Source organism: Lissotriton helveticus, chromosome 1_1, assembly GCF_964261635.1.
Source record: "Lissotriton helveticus chromosome 1_1, aLisHel1.1, whole genome shotgun sequence".
Lineage (NCBI taxonomy): Eukaryota > Metazoa > Chordata > Amphibia > Caudata > Salamandridae > Lissotriton > Lissotriton helveticus.
This window is the reverse complement of record NC_136057.1, coordinates 1,907,847,062-1,907,870,906: the sequence shown is the minus strand read 5'-3', so window position 1 is coordinate 1,907,870,906 and position 23,845 is coordinate 1,907,847,062. Positions and strand designations below refer to the sequence as shown.

The window sequence follows — 23,845 nt, the reverse complement described above, 5'->3', positions numbered from 1 at the left end:
CTGTATGAACTCACAGTGTCATAACACATCTTTCTTTGAAAGTGGTTTTGTCACTGTATATTCAAAAACCACTCTTTTAGAAAGTGGCTGAAATTTGTGCATTAAGCATTTCTGTGTGTCTCTGCTGAATGTGGATTGACTGTCTGGATCTGAGAGGTGAGAGGAGCTGGGGGAGGTCTTGACCAAGAGAGGGGTTGAGATGGCACCAGGCCGACCTGCATCTGGAGAGCAGGCGGAGGAGAATCCCCGGGAGGTGAAGAGGCCTGGGTTGCTGCTATAAAACAATTGACCCATCTCCTGCTGAGGGATTAAGGATCAAGACCCCCAGTGTGAAAGGGAGAAAGGTTGACACTGGGAGGGAGACACCCAGAACTGATTTAGGCAGGGGTCAGGAACCCCTGAGCACAAAAACCTTCAAAGACATTTAGTGGTATAACTATGAGAGCTGGGACCCCGGAATGTTGGAATAGAAATGGATTGAGACTGAAAAGGCTTGGACCCATTTTTTGGTCAAGAGGAACCTCTGCTGAGGAAGGAACAACTAAAGAGACTGCTGGGAAGGACCGACCCTTGCTTCATGATCTGGGACTGGTCTGTAGATGCTGTTTTAACCAAGGAAGAGGTTGTTGGGACTGTGCTTTGTGCGCTGGGTCCCCCTGCTTGAAAAAGACTTTGCTTTGTGCTGTGTCTTGTTACCCCAAGGGACTGAGGTGAGCTGGCTCCGTGTTTGGAAACACAGGAACATAAAAGTTTCTGGGGAACTTTCAATCAACGAGGTTGGCATGTGTTGTGGCAGCTTGAGACCCTTGGAAGGTGTGCCCTGTGATCTTGGACACACGGAGGAGAAGTGAGACTTGGACGCGCTGGGTGCGTGTCATGGTGCACAGGAGGCATTGGTGAAGAGCGCCTGGTCAACGTGTGCATTGAAGGTGAAGTGAGTCTCGAACGTGCTGGGTGCTTGTTGTGGTGTACCGCAGGCTTTGGTGAAGAGAGCCTGGTCAGCGTGTGCATCGGAGGTAAAGTGAGACTCGGACGCGCAGGGTGCTTGTCGTGGTGCACCGCAGGCGCTTGTGACGAGCGCCTGGTCAGCGTGTGCATCAGAGGGGAAGGGAGTCTCAGACGTGCAGAGTGCGTGTCGGGGTACACCGGAGGCCCTGGTAAAGAACACCTGGTCATCGAGTGCCCCGGAGAAGAAGTGAGGCTCATGGGGAGGCTGAAAGCGTTGGTGAAGAGCACCTGGATAGCAGGGCACCGGAGTTGGAGTAAGTCTCAGTGAAGCAGTGTCCGTACTTTGGTGCAACCTGGGACTGTGGAGGTGATCAGCTGATCATCGTGTGCACCGAAAGAAAGTGAGTCTCTGCAGCGCGGTGTGCGTGTCTTGGTGCCAACTGAGACCTCAGGAAGGAGTGCCTTGTGAACGTGCACTCGAAGTCAACGTGAAGTCCTATCGGCGTTGCGTGTGTGGCTTTGTGCCAGAGGAGACCCAGAGGGTGTTGTGGTGAACGTGCACCCGGAGTAACGTAATTTTAGAGGCGTGGGGTACGTGTTACTTCCTAGCAGTCACTGCCCGGACCGGCAGCCCGGAGGAGCTGAGCTGCCAGGCCGAGCCGCTGAGACCCATTGAGAAAGATCTGGACGGAAGTCCCAGTTCGCTGAAGGAGGAGAGGAGAGTGGGATCGCGCCCCCAGGTAACGTGGATCACTACCTGTGCGGGGTGCGGGCTCGGAGGGACCTCTCTTGGCCTCTTAGTCCTGGCGACGTGAGCCTTTGCTTCAGCTCAGATTGGGGCCCATACTGACCAAAGGAGTGGCCGAAGTGAGAAGCTGTACTTTATGTCATTGTTTATACGTATGGGGGGCAACTCTCATCTAAGAGGCTGATTGTTGTAATACACATTGCCAATATTGCTGCTAATGAACTGCAGGACTGTCTTATGATGCCTGACATTATTTCTGCATAACAAAGTACATTATTGTAGCGCTACACATTGCATTATTTCTCCATTGCAAAGTACAGGATTGTAGCGGCCCGCATTGCATTATTCCTTCATTGCAAAGTACATGATTGTAGCTACGCATTGCATTATTCCTTAATTGCAAAGTTCATGATTGTAGCAGTGCGCAATGCATTATTTCATCATTGCAAAGTACGTGATTGGGGTGTGACACATTGCATTATTCCTTCATTGCCCAGTACATGATTGTAGCGGTATGCATTGCATTGTTTCTCCCATTGTAAGGTACCGGGGTGTATCTTTATGCATTGTGTTATTTCTCCTTTGCCAAGCACAGGATTGTTTCGTTACACTGCGCACTACTGCAACATGTGTGACTCTAGCATTACGACCATCATAGCATTTGGAAAGCAGTGATTGGGATTTGAACCTACCAGCCAGCCGGAATGAATATTACCCTTTATTATATGTTGGTTTTTGTATCGTGTGTTCTAATCGTATATCTTTTTATTTAAAGTTTATACAAATTTTATCAAACTCGTGTGGAGTCCATTTGTGGTGTCACCAGTGGGTTGCTGTGAGTGTGGTTGGACATACTGTACACTCGTGCCTTGGAGATAGGCCTGGCTGCTCGTGCCAAGCTACTAAGGGGGTGAGCGGGGCTATCTTAAACGGTGTCCTTACTTGGCCTAACGTTGAGTGAGGAGTCCCGGGTCTTGCATTTGGTGACAGTGGTGCGGGACTGGGACTCCTGCTTCCAAAATTTATGTATACACTTGTCTTTAGCAAGGAGCTTTTTTGTGCTCTTCCTTCTTTCGCACAAACAAAGAGCATAGTGGTAATCCTGCCGGAAGACATTGATCTCACAAGCTCCGCCACCCAGAAGCCCAACTTGCATGCCTTTAACTAGGGAGTCATCCTTAGACCAGGGCAATACACTTACAACAGTTTATGGCCAGGTATGCCCCACTACGAGACAAGGTGGAATCTATTCTGCAGAACATGGTGTCTGTTCTGTGGGGTCTGGTGCTCTTCAGTTGGGCGCTGGAGACAAAGGGTCATATTTACAAGGGCATTATGCCATCGGAACATCAATGACGTGACCCTGGCACAATGCCCTGCTCCATATTTAAAAATCAGCGTTAAGCCACTTTGCATGGCATAACAGCACTTTGAAAATATCGCCCCCTGTCACGCACATATCTGCGTTAAAGGGGCGTGCAATGGGTGTTGCTGTGGGCGTTCCACCTCAACACCCATTGCTTTTTTATGCTGCCTCAGATTTACAAGGATCTGTAAATCTGAGGCAGCGTCAAAAACCAACGCCACTGAATAGCAGACATTAGATTGGCGCAATGAGGAAAAATACCTTGTATTTCGCCTCGTTTTTGCTCTTTCTATATGGGCTGCATTCTGAAGCACACATGACAAGCGAAAATCGCCTTGAAAGATTGGTTATGTGCAGGAAGGTGTCCTTCCTGTGCATAAACAATCATCCCTGCAACGCAGGCACTCTTGCACTATGGCACAAGGGTGTCTGTGTTGGCGCTAGGCAGCTTTCTTTAGCACTAGGGAAAACACAACAGTGCACCGTTTTTTGTAAATAAAGCACAACCCTGCATTTTATAAATGACGCAGAGTGCCGCTGCTAAATTGCTTGCAGCGCCGCGCTGCGCCATTTCCTAGTAAATATACCCCAAAATCTTCCAATCCAGGTAGTGAATGGGTCGGAAAACATGCACTGAACTTACTAATGATGACTCCTGCAACATGTTTATCAATTGACTTTTTATATTTTAAGTTGGTGGTTGTTTACATAAAATATGTCTAGTTGTAGACATATGTCTACATATCTCATATGTCATATGTGTAGTTTATGATATAAAATAATTTGCATAAATTGTAGCACAGAAACTACTGTTTATATACAGCAGGGTGATCCTGATGTTGTCAAAATGTAATGACCGGTAGTGGGATGTGCTTAAATACCATACTGCTGACGGTCTCTCACAAAGGGGTCTCAGGAAGTACTAGGCTTCCTTTTACATGAAGGGAAATATCTGCCAACTCTTTATATGCTATGGGGCATATATATCAATGAGTTGCATCACCCTTGCACCACGCAAGGGGGTGCAAAGGCAATGCAACAACTAAGACAAGGTTATTCAATCCACGCAAGGCCACCTTGAGCAGCCCTGCATGGCTTGATATATCTAGAGTAACGTAGTGCAAAATGCTGCATTGTGTTAGTCTTCCCCAGGGAGGCAATCCATGGGTGGAACGTTTGGTGTTACCATACACCCACCCATTGTTTTGGCGCATTCCCAGATTTGCCGTTACTGGTAGAGCTTGGGAGGCGTAACAAGGAGAAATATCTTTATTTCTTCTAGTTTTTTCCTCTTTCTATATGTGCTGCACTGTGCAGCATACATGGGAAGAGGAGGAAAATACCTCTGAGGATTGTTTTTGTGCAGGTAGATGCCCCTTCCTTCACAAAAACAATCCTAACTACAACGCAAGCACCCTTGAACCACAGCACTAATGTGCCTGCTCTGGCGCCAGGTAGTACATTGTGCGCCAATGCAAGGAAAGGACAGGAATGTGCTGTTTCATGTTAAATACTGTGCATTCCTGCCCTTTCCCTTTCATGCAGTGCAGCAGCAAGGTGGCTTGCTGTGCAGAGTGAAATATAGATAAACCCGCCCATAAGTGTTTCTACAAAGACAGTTAAAGGCCACATTCACTTAGTGCAAAATTCAAAACTGTTTCTTTCCATTGGTTTACAGGCACAGATTGGATGCTATTGCAAACAATCTCCACCTGCTATATTCCTTAAAATCCTGCATGAAAAACTGATCTGTAATTAAACATTTCCGATTTCCCGTCCTTATTTTATTTATTATATCTCTGCTTCCCTACTACCTTCTGTATGCCTATTCTGTATATAAATTGCTCTAAATCTCATGACTGTCCGTCTTAAACTCTTTTTTGAACCATCCCAATATTTATTAATTCCAGCTAATTTGCTTCTCACATAGCTCCCTCCAATGATCACACCTGTTAATGTACCATAAAGAAACTGGGTGAATGCATGGAATGGTTTCCTTTAGCATGCAATACAAACGCTAATAAACAATGGAATGGTCATGCAGTCATGGTGGAAATCGTCATACTCATCATCAGAATCTGAAATTGCCAAGAGTGTTGCAGGGTTCAGGATATTACACCATAGGGCGGATTTTAATAATTTCAACCGCTAGAATTAATTGTTCATATCGGGATAGTCAACTGTTAGTGGTTCTGGATTTGAGCACAGGTCAGTAAAATTTTAATCAAATGAGTAACCATCACAATAAGGATACTAACCATTACAATACGATCACTTTGCTGGATTCCAACGATAACCCCATCAACAGATCTTGAACAATTCGGGAAGTGCTACAGACAATTAAGCTACTGTGGTTGAAAAGTAAGACACTGTCAATTTCACTTCTCCAAGGAACTGTGTCAATACAGACAAGGTGCCCCTGTCATCTTCATGACAGAAGAGGAAGGGTCGTTGTTATAGTTGGGCATCCCACAGGCTGCTATACTGCAGAGATTGCTTTTGAGCTCTAGGAAGGCACTCTTGCATTCTTCATTCCAAGGAACTGGATCAATCACATCACTGTGATTAACCACTTCCGTGCTCATGACGAGCTGAGCTCGTCATGAGTTGCGCCGCTCGCATGCTCATGACGAGCTCAGCACGTCATGTAACGCGGCTTTTAGAAAAAAGCCGCACAGCGCAAAAATAACCGCCGCACGCATGCGGTTAAGCCTCTGTAGGGGCTTTGCGACTAGGGAATTGTTTGTAATCCACTGACAACAATAGCCAACCGTTCCTACGAACATCCTGACTTCTCTTTGTGTAGTGGGTTGGTCCATTAAGCATGAGTAACAAGGACCCCCTGACAAATTGGTAAGACAATTCCTAGGACAGGGTAAATATACAGTAGAGAATAAATTCCTAGGCAACCTAACATTTAAATATATAAACCAATGTTAATGGACTCAAAACTGTACAAATATATTTAGATGAAATTATTTAATCTTCAATTATCAAATTCATATCAACGCATTCATTATTTTAAAATACCGATTTAGTGACATAAAAAGCAATATTTATTCAAAACATAGTTGGTCTTCATAAAAGTACAATAAAAAACCCAAAATGCGACAGAGCTTACGTCTTCCTCCTGAAGAATGCTCATACATCTATCTTCAGTCTCCAAGTAAAGTATTTCCTCAGACTTGCTCTGTATAAAGTATAAACTTTTGTTTAAGATCTTTCACCACATGTTTAAACTTATCGTGGTTGATGGATTACGACTCCTTAAAACCTCATTTGATTGGTATTCGCCAGTGTTCGTTTCCATTTTGACAGTAGCACCTTTTTAGAATTTTGTGCTCTTTTGCTCCAGTCCGTATGATCGGGCATCTACTGTTCATTCAAGTGAAAGTCTGAGGGAATACTTTACTTGGAGACTGAAGATAGATAGATGTATGAGCATTCTTCAGGAGGTTTGTGAAAGTTGACAAGAACAAGGCTTATTTCAAGGGATACCAGGTCAGATTACGTTGGAGGTGAGGGTTTGTGAAAGTTGTCAAGAACAAGGCCTTTTTCAAGATTTTAGCGCATAAAAGATAAGAAACGTGGCACACCATTTTTATCCAGTCCCGTGCCATCTACCAACCACCTAAATATTAAGTAGTGGCAATTCCTGACGAGGGCGCACATCACGCCGAAATGCTCTTCGAAGACTTAACCTCTGCCACATTTTGTTTTTTTTATTGTACTTTTATGAAGATAGACTATGTTTTGAATAAATATTGCTATTTATGGGCCCGATTCACAGAATGAACTTAAGACTCAATCCTAAACTTACTACTATTTTGGTATTCACAGAATGAACTTACTACTTTTGGTATTCACAGAAGTTAGGATTTTGTCTTAAGTCTGTCTTAAGTCTGTCTTAAGACAAACTTAAGACAAAATCCTAACTTCTGTGAATACCAAAAGTAGTAAGTTCATTCTGTGAATACCAAAATAGTAGTAAATTTAGGATTGAGTCTTAAGTTCATTCTGTGAATCGGGCCCTATGTCACTAAATCGGTATTTTAAAATAATGAATGCATTGATATGAATTTGATAATTGAAGATTAAATGATTTCATCTAAATATATTTTTACAGTTTTGATGTTTTACACTGAGTCCATTAACATTGGTTTATATATTAAACTGTTAGGTTGCCTGGGAATTTATTCTCTACTGTGGGTTGGTCCATTCTCAGGATCGCAGAGATGAGTGCTTTGGACACCTTTCTCACTCACTTCTCAGTCTGGTGTCCTAAGTATAGGACTCTCTTCTAACAGAGGAAGCTTTACGCTGAACGAGTAATTGGACTTTTCTGTCTGCAGAAGAAATGCTCATAAATCACTGCTGGAGAATAACATCACAGATAACATGGGTGTCTGTTGAGGTCAGATATCCATACTCAAGGAAACAAAGAAATATTAATGATGAACAAGTAAGCTTGAGGGAGAAAAGTAAGAAAGTACAAAGTATGCATGCCAAAAAAAAGATTGGTAAATACATAGGGGAAAAAACTGGGACAGAAGGGAAGCGTGAAAGGTTAGGAAACATGAAAAGAAAGAATTAAGAGAAGGCGAAGGTTATAATGGAAGGGTAAAAGAAGTGAAGATAGAAAAAATTAATGGAATGAAGGGTGGAAGGACCAATAGGTGACAGGATGGAAGCGTGAAAGGATGAATAGGTTAATTGATGAATAAAGGGATGGATGGAAGAATGGGCAGATGGAAAGAAGAGAGAGTGAAAGGCAGGGTAAAAAGATGCCTGGATTGATTCATGAGTGTGCGCATTTAAGGGTGGATCGTTGAAAGCAAGGATGAATATATGACAGGGTGAAAGAACAAATGGTTGGATTTGTTGTACGTAAGCATGGTCTGGTTGATGGAAAGTTGAAGGGAGGGACAGATTGATGGATAAATAGATGAAAATTAAGAAACAGAAGGGAGAAAGAATGGCTTTATAGATGGATAGAAGGATGAAAGGGAGAAGAAAACGCTTGTAAGGATGGTCGGCTCGCTTCATGTGCTCTTCGTGATTAAATGTTTGGTCCAAGTACGGAGCCTTTTAATTTTCTGGCTAATCCACTGGGATATCTAGAAGCCTCCTTGCTCAAGTATCTCAACTCTACCTCATAGTAACTGTTCAATCACCCTGGATGAATTGTACCCTTCACGATTTCTTTGAATTCCACCCGAAATCTTAATACATAAATCTCTTTCGGTGCTGGCTCTATTGGAGATGTTTATGATTCGATGTCCACAAAAGCAGGGACTGTAGGTGCAACAGTTGTACCTGTAGATGAACTTGATACATAGGGAGATGTCACTTCTAGGGTGCACTGAGGGCAGTGGATACACTTGGGTCCTCACTTGCATTGACTCCTGATCTTCCAGTAGTTGACTACTGGGCGTCTGACCCAACCGGAGGAGGAACAACATAGTATGGAGATAGTCTTGAATTTAATAAATCCCCTATTAGCCCCTCTTATCATTATCATCTAACTCTGTATCCCTTTCCTACTGATGATCTTTGATCTGGCTCTCTTTCTTGTCTGCCATCTCCCTTTCATTCTCCCACACAATTGCAGGGTATGCACCCACACCATCAATCATACCATCACGTCATGTTCGCTGATTCGAATTTCATTTCACATACAAACAAAAACGAATGGACTGAGTGTACAGAGTCTTCGTTCTGTTGCACTCCTTTTTATGTGTGGCATGCTCCCATGCATTCAATGTTTCAAAACTGTGTGGGTTATGGTTTGCGTTTTATTTCATAACTCCAGTGGTCCAGGTTTTTACTTTAAAGGTGCCAATTCTGGAGAATTTGCATGCTTTTTTAAAAAGAAGTGATCTTACTACATTCTTTAATTCACAGGACTATATGTAACCACTTATCTAAGGCAATGTCACAACAGGTGTGCCTTTGGGTAGTATTTTCTCTACTTTTAAAACAGGATAAAGGGATTTACTGACGTAAGCTCCCATTTTTCATGAAAAATGTCACTCTTACGCACCATGTAATATCCATAACAATATTACAGCAATATCAATATAGCACTCAACATTATCTAGACAATCCTGGAAAGGCACCTGATGACCCAACCAAGCAGCCTCAGCGCAAATCACTACATAATCAACCAATTCCTGCATGTGTAGTTCGAAGTTAACCATTCACAGTACACAGTGGCATACCAAACGTTTTAGGGGCCCCTTGCAATGTAGACGGAGGGGCCACCGCTCCAGATTTTATCCGGAGGGCTCAGACCTGAGTACTGTGCTGAGGGGGCCCACTGAAGCTTGGGGTACCCCGCACCACGGGGGAGGCTGGGGCCTGTGTTATGCCCCCAACGCAACACCCAATGACGGAAACACTGACCACAGTGTACCACACAGCACAGCTAACTTTGCGATTTTGCGCAGCACATGAAAAAACAAATATTAACAATAATTTTTGACTGTTTTACCAAGATTGGAAAGTAAAATTCAATCTCTTCTAAAGAAATCACACTAACAGGCAAAAGGAGGTTCTTGACCAGAAGTACCCTACTCCTGGTTGATGTGTTTACTCGTAGGCACTAAGGAATGAACAACACAAACCTGAATTAATACCTATTCAGAACTAGGGGCCACATTTGCAAGGCCCTTTTTGCGCCACCAGAACATCACTTTTAGTGAAGGACTGGCGGTGCATACTGCAGGGTCATATCTACGAGGCCACGTAAAGCCACCCTGCGCAAGTTGCTGCGTTGCCTCACTGTGCGATAGGGAGGCATGCCATGAGCGTTACGGTGGGTGTTCCCATGTAACACCCATGGCATTTGACACATTTACCAGATTTAGAAGATTTCATAAACCTGAGTTTGCGTCAAAAGTCCATGCCTCCCCAGGGGAGGTGTAAGGGAGGTGCCACAGGAAATATACCTTTATTTCTACTTGTTTTTCCTTTTTCTGTGTGTGCTGCATTCATTCAATCAATCATTCAATGATATTATTTGTAAAGTGCACTACTCACCCGTGAGGGTCTCAAGGCGCTGGGGTGGGGAATGCTACTACTGCTCGAAAAGCAAGGTCTTGAGGAGTTTTCTGAAGGTCAGCAGGTCTTGGGTCTGCCGTAGGTGGATCTTCCAGGTCTTGGCGGCGAGGTGGGAGAATGAGCTGCCGCCGGAGGTCGCTCTTCGGAAGCGGGGTACTGTGGCAAGGGCGAGGTCGGCGGAGCGGAGCTGGTGGGTGGGGGTGTAGAAGCTGAGTCGTCTGTTGAGGTACGCTGGTTCGGTGTTGTGGAGTGCCTTGTGTGCGTGGGTGAGGAGCTTGAAGGTTATCTTCTTGTTGACCCGGAGCCAGTGCAGGTCTCTCGTGGGGTGTGATGTGGCTGCGGCGAGGGTTGTCGAGGATCAGGCGTGCAGCGGCGTTCTGGATTCATTGGAGCCATCTCAGGAGTTTGGCCGAGTCTCCTGCGTAGAGGGCGTTTCCGTAGTCCAACCTGCTGCTGACGATGGCCTAGGTGACCGTTTTTCTTGTTTCAGTGGGGATCCACTTGTAGATCGTGGAGAGGGTGGAGTCGAGGATGACCCCTAGGTTTCGTGGGTGGTCGGTGAGTGTTGGGGCGGTTCCCAGTGCGGTCGGCCACCAGGAGTCGTCCTAGGCCAAATGGGTGGATCCGAGGATGAGGACTTACGTCTTGTCAGAGTTCAGCTTCAGTCGGCTGTTCCTCATCCATTCAGCAATGGCCTTCATTCCTTCGTGAAGGTTGGTTTTGGCGGTGTGGGGGTCCTTGGTGAGTGAGAGGATCAGCTGGGTGTCATCAGCATAGGAGATGATGTTGAGGTTGTGCCAACGGGCGACGTGGGCGATCGCTGTCATGTAGATGTTAAACAGAGTTGGGCTGAGGGCTGAGCCGTGGGGTACGCCGCAGATGATCTTGGTGGCTTGGGAGCGGAAGGGAGGAAGGCGGACGCTCTGTGTTCTGCCGGAGAGGAAGGAGGTGGTCCAGTCCAGGGCCTTCTCTTGACTTTCAGCAACACACATAGAAAGAGGAAAAATGCTCTCATGATTGTTTTTGTGCACAAATGTGTCCCTTCCTGCACAAAATCAACAATCCCTGCAAAGTAGACACCTTTGCAACATGATGCAAGGGTGCTTGCATTGACACACCATTGTGCGCCAGCGTAGGGCAAAAGGACAGGAATGCGCCATATCTAATAGATACTGCACATTCCTGCTCTTTTCTTTTGCTATAGGGCAGAACAGCAAGAAGGGGGGAGAATTAATAATTTAAAAACATACCTGATACTGCTGGCCACCTCGCACCTTGGTGTAGCGATTCTGGACATCAGGCAGAGGGCGGGGCTTCAGGGTCACAAAGGCACTACAACTCCCAGTATGCTCTGGGCACAGGCAGTCCGGAACCGGCATTTGAGACAGGGTATTTAAGCGCCTCCCCGGAAGTGCGCGGCGCTTGTCAATCATTCCTGATTCCTGGCCTGAACCCTACCTTAGTTTCTCCTACGTCGCAGCTGATACCGCGGATGCTTTCCTTCCCGCTCTGGACGCCGTCTCAGCCGATACTGCGGACGCTTTCCTTCCCGCTCTGGACGCCGTCTCAGCCGATACCGCGGACGCTTTCCTTCCCGCTCTGGACGCCGTCTCAGCCGATACCGCGGACACTTTCCTTCCCGCTCTGGACGCCGTCTCAGCAGATACCGCGGACGCTTTCTTTCCCGCTTCATCGTTTTGGAGGTAAGAACTCGAAAGAGACTAGCACGGCCGTGCTATACCAAAAGTTACTTTGTTTTCCTTTTGTTCCCGACTTGGCTCCTGCAACCCACCCCGGAATAATACATTACCGAGCCATCAGAAACCTAGCCTGCATTTAGGGGCATTACTTCGCTCCCTTCCCCGCCTACATGAACTACTACCTCCAGGTCTTGTGCAGTAACAGCCTGAGGGTTACTCTAGGCGTGCAACAGGACTAAAAACGATTCGTCACTGAGGTCCTGGTTTTCCACAGTGGACAATTAGTGAGTACCCTAGCTCGCACCTTGATTGTAACTGTCTGGCACCTCTGACAAAACGAGTAACAGTGTCCTTTATTTCATAGCTGTGCTGCATCTCAGAAGAATCAAGACCAGACTAAGAGGGGAGCCCCATCATCCACTTTCCTGCAACTCCCTTCCCTTTTCCCCCTGGGTTGCGATTCTTCTCACGTGTGAGTGACACTGAGAGGGTTGGCAGTAGGGGGAATTGAGAGGTCTCTCTGCAAGCTGTGGTCCCTGCGGGCGCGACGAAGACAGGTTAGTGGCATAGGGCTATCTGTGTGGGTCACTAGCTGTCTGTTCCCGTGACACTTGGTAATCCGCTGCTTTCTACCCCAGCAGTCCCTGGGACATCATCAGAGACTCCCCATCCAATCCCTGCGCAGCTCTTATGCTGCATGGGAGCAGCATGTGGAATGGCCTGCTGGGCTGGTTTAGTGCTCGCTCAGGCACAGGGAGTAGGTGCCATTTCTACACCCGAATGTAGAATACAGCTGGGTTGGACAAACCTAACTGTGCATGTCTGTTTGGTGGGCCTAAGACGGTTGGCCAAAGTGACATGTGCACTTATACGTGCACTCTACTCCTCTCGCTCATCGCCTAGCCCCGCCCCTCTCTGCACTCGCTTAGTTCAGCCAGCAGCTGAATAATAAAATAATAATGAAATATCATTTTAATTTTCATCTGCTGGCTCTGAGTCAGTGGGGTGACGCTCCTCCGCCATTGCAGAGGAGCAGTCAATGTCTATTTTACCTCACAAGATAGATCAGATTTGTGGGCTGCCTCGATTGTCTAATGCATGATTGCCTATAAGAAAGACAAATACTAGACGATCGAGGCAACCCACAAGGTTAGGTTCCAGGATTCTCATAAAGGAGCCTCCAGCTTCTTTACCCAGAGATAGCTTGCATATACTGGGAAGGCTTGTTGCCTTAGGGTACATACTTCCGGTATCAGTGATGAAAAGTTCCATATGTTGCAACATGGATGCCCAATAGTAATACTTAGTTAGGAATCACCCAACCTCTGTCCAGAGGCATAACCTGGTATTTCAAAGCCCTTCTCACCCGCTTATATTCCCAGATCGCTCTAAACAGATGAAGAATCTTAGAGAGAACCAACATTTTGATGGCATTGCAATGCTCAATGTGTATTAAATGTAGATTACTAATGCGTTCTAACTCAAACTTAATTTTGCACATTATAGGTTCATAATTCAATGGAGTAATGCACTCCATCTTATGTGTCATCTTGATTTCCAGATCAACAGCTCTTAGACCTGTCAGCCTTAGGGTGGTCTTTCTTCAAATGTTTTGCCTACTTAACATCAATTTTTGCGGATGTCGTTTTTGCTAGCCTTAGGACTAGGTACATTTTAGCACTGCTAACCATTGCTAAAGTGCTTGTGCTCACTCCCCTAAACATGGTTTCATTGGCATATACCTAATTGAAATATTTAATTTACTTATAAGTCCGGTGTAGAGTGGTATGCCATATACCCAGGGCCTGTAAATTAAATGCTACCAGTCGGCCTGCAGAACCTATCATGCCACTCACTTATGTAGCCTCCCAAAACATGTCCCAAGCCTGCCATTGCCACCTGAATGCAGTGACAAACTACCATGCCAGCTTGGCATTTAAACCCCTTTGCCACACCTTAAATTCTCCTTTCATTACATATAAGTCACCCCTAAGGAAGGCCCTAGATAGCCCATAGGGTAGGGTGTTGTGTAATTGAAAGGTTGAACATGTACTTTTAAATATTACATGTCCTGATAGTGAAACACTCCCAAATTTGTTTTTCACCTCTGTGAGCCCATCTCCTCCTATAGGATAATATTGGGGATTCCTTAGAAAATGTAATATTCTGTAATTCCTAAGTGGGAGTAAGTAGATATGTCATGTTTGAAATTATAATAAAAAGTAGTCTTTTAATGGTAAAGTCGTAATTTTCATTGCAAGTTTGAAAATGCCTCTTTTAGAAAGCTATAAGAACAAGAAAGGCTTGGGTCCTCTTACTACCTGGCCTGGACCACTCTAGTATTATCAAACAAACAAAGTGACCAGGTAGGCTATTACTACCAAATTGAATAGAACCTTAGACAAACTGTTCTAAAGTCTACGTGCTTTATTTCACTTAAGCTTGTAACTTTTTAAGAAAAAAATGGTACCATTCATCTCATGTCATGAGATGGAAAACACGTCATTTGGATTAAGTGTAAAACATTAAATCAATAATATACATGAACACATTAAACCAACATATTTGTGATAAGACATAGTATAAAACGATCAAAACAAAAATGAACACAAATAAACACTCATTAACAGTGCAAATGACCAGTCCTTATTTGTAACTAGCACTAGGCGGACCCTGTCTTGTTCAGCAATAAGGCTTGCTCCTAATGTCCTGCCCGTGTCTTGAGTAACATGGTTAAATAATTAGAACAGGTGTTGTCTGAAGAAAGGGGAACAACAATTCAGACTGATTCCCTCGAGGCACACCCTTTGATAGTTCACCCATACTCTACAGCCAACGCGCTTCGAACCCCAACTTGCTATGAGGTTCTCCTCAGGACTAGGACTGGGTCTCAAGAAACTAAAAAACACAAAATGACAAGAGTTGTGATCTAAATGGGGCTGAACTACCCTGTTCAAAAGTTAACTTGTTCAGGTAAAAATATTTGACTCAGTAGGGTATGGATTTGGCACAAACCTGCCTTGTTCTCAGGGGTAGAAGGAAAAAGAGTCATACCTTCAAGGTACCTGCTCGAAATCCAGTGAAATGTCGGTGTTCAAGGTGTTGTGAACAAAGGCGATCTGTTTATATTTCTTCAAAGGCTTGCAAGGAGACAAATCGCATGGCATGTGTATTAGCCCTTTGCGCAATTTCCCAACACTGCTTGTGCCTTTCCGTGACACCCCAGACCTGCATGGGAATAGTAATAAACCCAGCGGCAAAGGCGTTGTATAATCTTGATCAAAACTTGCCTTGTAATGGCCTGCCGTTCTGTGAGTGCAAGAGAAAGAAGGGCGGCTTGGTCGCTTTGTTTCAATTGAAACCGGAGCTAAGGAAACAAATGCAACAAACCCATGTTGTAACTATGTCAGCGGTAAATTGATGAACGCTTGTCACATAAAAAGGAAGCATACCAAGCAGAAGGCAGAAGTCATGTATACAAACAGCTTTGGTATCCGCGCATCCCACAAGACCCCTCGAAAGAGATAGCACAGGAAATCCTGAGGACAGTCACAGAAGCAACCAAGCAGGGCATTTTAGGACTCAAGGAATCAGAGTATTTGATTAAAAAATATCCACAGACCCCTCTGCTCTACTTCCTGCCAAAGGTTCATAAGGGCGCTTCAACCCCACTCGGCCATCCAATCGTGCCCAGGTGTGATTCTATCTTGGAACCATTGTCTAAATACATGGACTTTTTTAACCACTTGGATGCTGAGCCTGTGCTTGTGCTCCAATGTAATTTCCATTGAAGTCAATGGAAACTCCATGACGAGCTGAGCTCGTCATGAGCGTCGAAGGGGTTAAAAACCATTGTTGTTGGAAGTCCCCTCATACCTGCGGGATACCATGTATTTTATGAACAAAATTGAAGGCTTTCCTTTTGACTCTGAGGTCCATGTGTTGGCTACAATGGACGTGTCATCTTTATACATGCAAATTCCTCAGCAAGTTGATCTGGATGTGATGGAAGTGTATTTGGAGTCATGGACTAGACCACATCCGGTTCCCATGGAATTCATCCTCAAATTAGCGTCGCTAGCATTACAACACAATTTCTTCAAGTTTGAGGACGAATACTTCCTGCAAATCAAGGGGACAGCCATGGGGTGTCCCTTCGCACCGGAAATGGCGGTACTATACATGGCCCAATATGAGCAACAGTTTGTGCATCAGAACAACCCATACTATGCGCACATTAGGCAGTGGTATAGATACATCGACAATGTGTGGTGCCTCAGGGAGGGCCCGAGTCAACACTAAAGGAGTTTCATGATTGGCTAAATTACCGTAGCCCTGACATAAAATTCAGTCTGTTGCACAGTAAAATGAATCTAGCCATCGACCACGTCCCCTTACTTGCCTGGACCAGCGTGAGCATCGATGACACCATCAAGACCATCAACACAATCCACTCCAGCTCTCCATCAGACTCATTCCCGCACCAAGTCTTCAACAAAGCAAGCAGCTTCATCACACCCCACCTACGCAACGTCATCAATCTCTCCCTTCAGACAGCGACCTTCCCAGAGAGCAGGAAACGCACCTAGATCAACACCCTACTCAAAAAACCCAAGGCAGACCAAGAGACCTCAAGAACTTCCGACCCATCTCTCTGCTCCCCTTCCCGGCCAAGGTCATCGAGAAAATCATTAACAGACAGCTAACCCGATACCTTGAAGAGAACAGAATCCTGGACCCTTCCCAGTCAGGGTTCCACAGCAACCACAGCACGGAGACCGCCCTCATCGCCGCCACCGACGACATCAGGGCCCTGCTAGACAATGGAGAGACTGCAGCACTCATCCTCCTAGACCTCTCAGCTGCCTTCGACACCGTCTGCCACCGCACACTATGCGCACGCCCCCACGCCGCAGGGATCCGAGACAAGGCTCTGGAATGGACCTCTCCGGCAGAACCCAGAGCGTCCGCCTCCCCCGTTCCGTTCCGAAGCCTCTGAGATCATCTGCGGCGTACCCCAAGGATCCTCCCTCAGCCCAACACTGTTAAACATTTACATGGCCCGCTTGCATACGTCGCCCTACAGCACGACCTCAACATAATCTCCTACGCCGACGGCACTCAACTGATCCTCTCCCTCACCAAGGACCCCATCACCGCCAAAGCCAACCTCCATGAAGGAATGAAGGCCGTCGCCGACTGGATGAAGATCAGCCATCTGAAGCTGATCTCGGACAAGACGGAGGTCCTCATCCTCGGCTCCAACCCATCAGCCTGGGACGATTACTGGTGGCCAACAGTACTTGGGGCAGCCCGACCCCCACCAACCACGCACGCAACCTAGGAATCATCCTCGACTCAACGCTCTGAAATGACCAAACAAGTCAACGCCGTCTCCTCCTCCTGCTTCAACACCCTCCGCATGCTCCGCAAGATCTACAGATGGATCCCGACAGATACAAGAAAGACAGTCACCCAGGCCCTCGTCAGCAGCAGACTCGACTACAGAAACGCCCTCTATGTGGGAGCCCCGACCAAGCTCATCAATCAACTGCAACGCATCCAAAACACCTCGGCACGACTGATCCTCGATGTACCACGACACGGCCACATCACCCCCCACCTGAGAAACCTGCACTGGCTCCCCGTCAACAAGAGGATATCCTTCAAGCTCCTCATCCACGCACACAAGGCACTCCACAAGACCGGCCCAGCCTACCTCAACAGACGGCTTTCCTTCTACACCTCAAACTGCCAGCTACGCTCCGCCGACCTCTCACTCGCCACCGTCTCGAGCATCCAAAGAACAACCAGCAGCGGGAGATCCTTCTCCCACATCGCCGCCAAGACATGGAATACCCTCCCACTGAGCCTACGACAGACCCAAGACCTGCTGACCTTCAGGAAGAGACTAAAGACCTGGCTGTTCGATCAGTAGCTCCCTCCCCCCCGCGCCTTGAGACCCTCAAGGGTATGTAATGCGCTTACCAAATGACTGATTGATTGATTGATTGATTGATTTTCCTAGACATTGACGTCAAAAACATCACCCAATGGGTTAATCACCACGCTTTATATGAAACCCACAGATAAAAATAATGCCCTACATTTCCGAAGCTATCATCCTCGAAACCTCAAGAACAATTTGCCCTATGGGCAATTTTTATGTATAAGGCGCAACTGCTCTAGACGTGAGGACTTCGAGCTGCACGCAGACTCTCGGGTTAAGAAACTCAGGAAAAGGGGTTACGCCCATAAACTTTTGAAACACTCTTTGAAAAGAGTCTGGAGTACCCTCAGGGAACACCTACTCATAAAAAAGTTCAAACCTCCTACAGACCGCATTGTGTGTGTCTACATTTGGACCTCACACCCAAACTGTTAAGAAGATCATCTGCAGAAACTGTCACTTAATTGAGGGTGCCATTCCAAACATTGGGCCCCTGCTGTTCGCATTAAAAAAGAATCGGAGTATCGAACAACAAATTATCAGCTCTTCTGCGTCTCCCAAAAGAACAGACACTCTACGTACTATGCTCAATTTACTGCCTATACAAGGTCACCATAAGTGCCGAACATGCTCAGTGTGCAACTCTACAATAGTAGGAACTCTTTTCACTAAAGGGCAAAGACACTGGTGCCACAATGACTTGCCAAACTAAATCTAAAAATGTTGTATGTGATCATCTGTCCCTGTACAAAAATATACATTGAGAAAACTAGCCAAAAAGTGTTACAACGGATTGTCCAGCATCGCTCCAGGCTGAAGAACAAAATATTTTCTGCACCTATGGTTGAACATTTTGACTCCTTGAAACATAAACAAAATGATTTCAATTGGACCGTGTTATCTGCTGTAAAAACGAGCTCTAGGGATGGGGACCCGTAAACTCTTTTACCTCAAAAAGAAGCTTTTCTTATCATGAAATTCGATACAGCCCTCCGCGGCCTTAATAAGTTCTCTGAAATTGCCAAACTGTAGTGTGTTAGAGAAGACTCAGCTCCAGCAAGCAGGCAGTTAAACCACATGCATCACAATGCACTGGGGCCCATATCCATTCCACAATCCATTTTGGATCATAGATACAAAAGAGATCCATGCGCGCCTTCCTGCTGTCGACCTTGAACAGCTCAGCGTGATGACACAAACAATGGTGTTCAATCCCTCTCAGAATCGAGGAAAGTTGCAAGCGTTTTTGTTTTTGAAAGCTGCCGGTCACACACAGCTGCGGTGCACTTTTTATGTGGCAAGCGCTCATCAATTTACCGCAGACAGAGTTATAACATGGGCTTGTTACATTTGTTTCCATAGCTCTGGTTTGAATTGAAAGAAAGTGACCAAGCCTCCCTTCTTTCTCTTGCACTTACAGAAGCGGTAGGCCATTACAAGGCAAGTTTTAATCAAGATCACCTCTGCTTCTGGGTTTATTAGTATTCCCATGCAAGTATTGGGTGTCACGGAAAGGCACAAGCAGTGTTGGGAAATTGCGCAGAGGGCTAATACACAGGCCATGTGATTTGTCTCCTTGCAGGCCTTTGAAGAAAGATAAACATATCGCCTGTGTAGACAACACCTTGAACACCAAAATGTTACTGAGATTGCCTGCTAGTACCTTGAAGGTATGACTCCTTGTTCTTCTACCCCTGAGAACAAGGCAGTTTTGCGCCAGGTCCATACCCTACTGATTCTTTTTTTAATTTTTGTAGTGTCAGCATTCGAACAGTGGCATCATCACTTCGCTGATTTTACAACTCTTTATTCATTCAACGCCAGCAATCAGGTACCCACTAAGTTAAACATTTTTACCTGAACAATGTAACTTTTGAACAGGGTAGTTTAGTCTGACTTAGATCACAGTTCTTGTCATTTTGTGTTTTTTTGTTTCTTGAGACCCAGTCCTAGTCCTGAGGAGAACCCCCTAGCAAGTTGGGGTTTGAAACGTGTTAACTGTAGAGTACAGGTGAACTATCACAGGGTGTGCCTTGAGGGAATCAGTCTGAATTGTTGTTTCCCCCCTTCAGACAACACCTGTTCTAATTATGTAACCCTGTTACTCATGACATGGGCAGGACATTAGCTTTATTGCTGAACAAGACAGTGTCCGCCTAGTGCTAGCTTACAAATAATGACTGGTCATTTGCACTGTTTATGAGTGTTTAAATGTGTTCTTTTTTGTTTTGATCGTTTTATAATATGTATTATCACAAATATGTTGCTTTAATGTGTTCTTGTGGGATGTATGACGTTACAACGCATACTTTTACAATGCCTACCTTTACAACGCGGTTTTTACCACGCATACCATTACAACGCATAGCGCTTTGGGGTGCTGGATAGTGAATAGTTTAATTTACTATTCAAACTCCAGTCCCCGTGGATAGTAGGGAAGGTTATTGGATAGTAAATTAACCTATTCCCTATCCTAGAGCGCCCCCCAGCGCAATGCGTTGTAATGATTTGCGTTGTAAAAGTTGCGTTGTAATGGTAGGTCGTTGTAAAAGTTTCGTTGTATAGGTTGTATACCGTTCTTGTGTATTATTGATGTCATGTTTTACACCTAATCCAAATGACGTGTTGGCCATCTCATGACATGAAATTAATGGTATAATTTGTTTCTTAAAAAATCACAAGCTTAAGTGACATAAAGTGCGTAGACTTTAGAACAGTTTGTCTAAGGTTCTAATCAACATGGTTGTAATAGCCTACCGAGTCACTATCTTTTAGAAAGTTGGCATTGTCCTGCCCTTAGCCCTTTTGTGCCTGTAGCCTGACCTGGCTCACATTACTGGTTATAGCTGACAGTTAGACTTTGTAAATTCCGCCCAGAAAGTCACACAATAGAGGGATTAGGTTTGCTTCAATGGATCATCTGATTGCACAATGGGGGAGCGGAGCTGAGCACAGCCCCACTTACACCTCAGTAGCCTGTGCTCTACCTTCTCTTACAGGGCTTAACAACCCTCTATTCTTACTGCAGCCAGCTTACAGCCAGGGCAGTGCAGTCAGGAAGTTCTATGCACCTCAAAGAACCTTTCCTGAATCTTCTCCCACCTTTCAGAAAAAGTGCACCAGGATATAAAAATAGGACCTTCAGACCCACTATTTAGTTGAACTACTGGACCTGGTGGAAGTACTCTCAGAAGCCTTAAAGCTGCTGTGACCTGTTGTACACTCTGGGCCAGATGTACAACCCTTACAATTTGTGATTCGCAAATTGCGTTATTTTGCAATTTGCAAAATGTAATTTACAACAGTGTCTCAGACACTGTTTGCGATTCCTAGTCGGGTCGCAAATTGCCTGCCACAATAATATTCATTAAGGAGGTGCAATTTGCGACCCCATTGGGAACGGCTAGCCCTCCCAGGAATGGTGGCCTGCTTGGGTCAGCAGACCACCACATCCGTGACTGCTTTTTAAATGAAGCAGTTCCTTTTTAATGTTATGTTGTTATGTTATGTTATGTTATGTTATTTTATATAGCGCTCAGATGCCGCATCCAAGAGGCGTCCCGGCGCTTTCCAGAGATGGTGAACACAACACAACAAAGATAAAAAGAAACAGAAGGAATTAGACTGAGGAGAATAGGAAGGTTTTTAATGCCTTCCTAAAAAGAAGCAGATCAGGAATATCACGAAGAGTGATGGGTAAAGAGTTCCAAAGAGCCGCCGCCAGCACTGAAAAAGAGCGACCGCCCATTCTAGCTCTTTTAAAGCGGGGCACTATGGCAAGATTTAAGCCTGAGGATCGGAGGGTTCTGGACGGGGCGTAGTGTTGAATAGCCTGTGACAGAATAGGAGGAGAAGCAAATTTAAAAATTTTAAAAGTTAAGCACAATGCTTTAAACTTAATTCTTTGCCCTACAGGCAGCCAGTGTAGATCTCGAATAGTACGGCGGGCGGAGACAAACTTCGGAAGGCCGACAAGCATCCTGGCCGCCGCATTTTGTACCCTCTGAAGGCGAGCCAGTTCTGCTTGATTCAAACCCAAAAACAGAGAGCTGGCATAGTCCAGTCTGGTAAGGACCAAAGCTTGGACTATGATCTGTCTGGTGTTCGCATCGAAAAACTTAAAGATTGGCCGAAGGCAATGCAAAGCACCAAAACAAGTACCAGCTACACGTTTTGTGTGAGCAGAAAAGGAGAGTTTGTCATCCAACCACACTCCGAGGTTTCTGGCTTCAGCAACAGGGATGGGGACAGGGCCCAGTTCAAATGGCCACCATTGATCTCCCCAGAGTCCACCTTCCCTACCAAAGATGATAACCTCGGTCTTAGAGGCATTGAGTTGCAATCTATTGTTCGCCATCCAGCCCGCCACCGCTTTGAGGGCGGACTGAAAGGTTGGGGCATCCATAGTGGAGTCACCATTAAGTGCCACCGCCAGCTGTGTATCATCGGCGTATGACACCATGGTGAGACCAAAGCTGTGGGCTACCTCCGCCAGAGGCTGAACATATAAATTAAAAAGGGTAGGACTAAGGGCCGATCCCTGCGGAACACCCTGATGAACAGAGCAAGAGGCCGAAACAAACGGAGGTGTAGATACTCTGAATGTTCGATCCGAAAGAAAGGATCGGAACCACTCAAGTGCCTTCTCTCCAACTCCAGCCACCATGAGACGGTGCAAAAGGATCTGATGAGAAACCGTATCAAAGGCGGCACTTAAATCCAATATGATCAGTGCCGCCGTCTGACCCTGGTCCAGCATCTTCCTAATGTGTTCCACCACAGCCAGAAGTGCAGTCTCGGTGCTGTGGCCCGCGCGGAACCCATTCTGGGAGTTATCCAGAATATTAGATTCCTGCAGGTGGGAAGATAGAATCTGATTGGCATGAGACTCTGCCAGTTTAGCAAGCCAGGGGAGAAGGGAAATGGGCCGGTAGTGTTCGCATTTAGTTGGGTCAAGGGCAGGCTTTTTAAGAATAGGGATAACAGTAGCCTGCTTCCAGGCCCTGGGAACCGTACCGGTGGTGAATGACAGATCCAACAAACTATGCATTGCGGGATAGCAACACTGGGCAAATTCCCGGAATTGGGAAGGTCTCATGGGGTCGTCCGGGGAGCCAGATTTAACCTTTATGGTTAAGGCTTTAAACTCCTCCAGTGTGGGGCTAGGAATAGAAAGCAGTGGTTTAGAAACAACGGAGGCAGAAGTATTTTCCATGCAAGGGGCTTGGGAGAAAGACCTATAAATAGCTTCTACCTTTTCCACGAAGAACGAGGCCAGATCCTCACAATGGGCCGCAGAAGCTTCGAGAATGGTAGTATTGGTCTTTTTGCTAGTTAGGTCATTACAAACCTTGAATATGACCTTAGTAGGGTTAGAACTGTTCCTAATCTCTTGAGAATAAAAAGCAGCCCTAGCTGCACAGATAGCCCGGTGGTAGACTCTAGTGCAGGCCCGGTAAGCCGACTTAAGGCCAGCGTCGTAATTTTTGCGCCAGGCACGCTCAGCTTTTTTGCAAGAGGATTTAAGCTGTCTAAGGGATTCACCATACCAAGGACTGGAGGGACTAGATCTAGCCTTACTCCATCTAACTGGTATGAGAGAATCCAGTGTTTGATTGACCCACTCGCAAAAGTTGTCATAACCAAGGGAAACTTCTGTGGGGGGTTGAGGAGGATCACTCATCAGGAGTAGATGAAAGTACTCAAGATCTAAATTTCGCCAAGGACGTTTAAGGATGTCAGGAAGATTATTTCTACAAGGAGGATTAGGGATCAATATATGGGTCTCGATCAAATAATGATCAGTCCAGGCCATAGGTTTGGGTTGAAGCACTGAGATATTGGTGGTCAAATTAGTCAGAAAAGGATCTAGCAAGTGACCACCTATATGAGTCGATGACTGTACCAACTGATGAAGTTGAAATGCTTCAAGATCCGCCAACAGGCAGTGGACCGAATAATTCAATGGAGCTTCCATATGTAGATTCAGGTCCCCAATGATCGTAAAGTTCACAGTTTTCAAGGCTAAAGAGGCGACTACTTCCGGAAGGCTAAGCCGGAAGGCGCCATCA

The 23,845-nt window shown here is 45.7% G+C and overlaps 1 protein-coding gene across 1 annotated transcript in view; it reads right to left on the bottom strand.

Annotated features, from left to right (window-relative positions):
• Positions 1–23,845, bottom strand: part of LOC144754771 (flavin-containing monooxygenase 1-like) — a 531,164-nt gene that overhangs the window by 165,993 nt on the left and 341,326 nt on the right. The gene's annotated exons all lie outside the window — the stretch shown is intronic.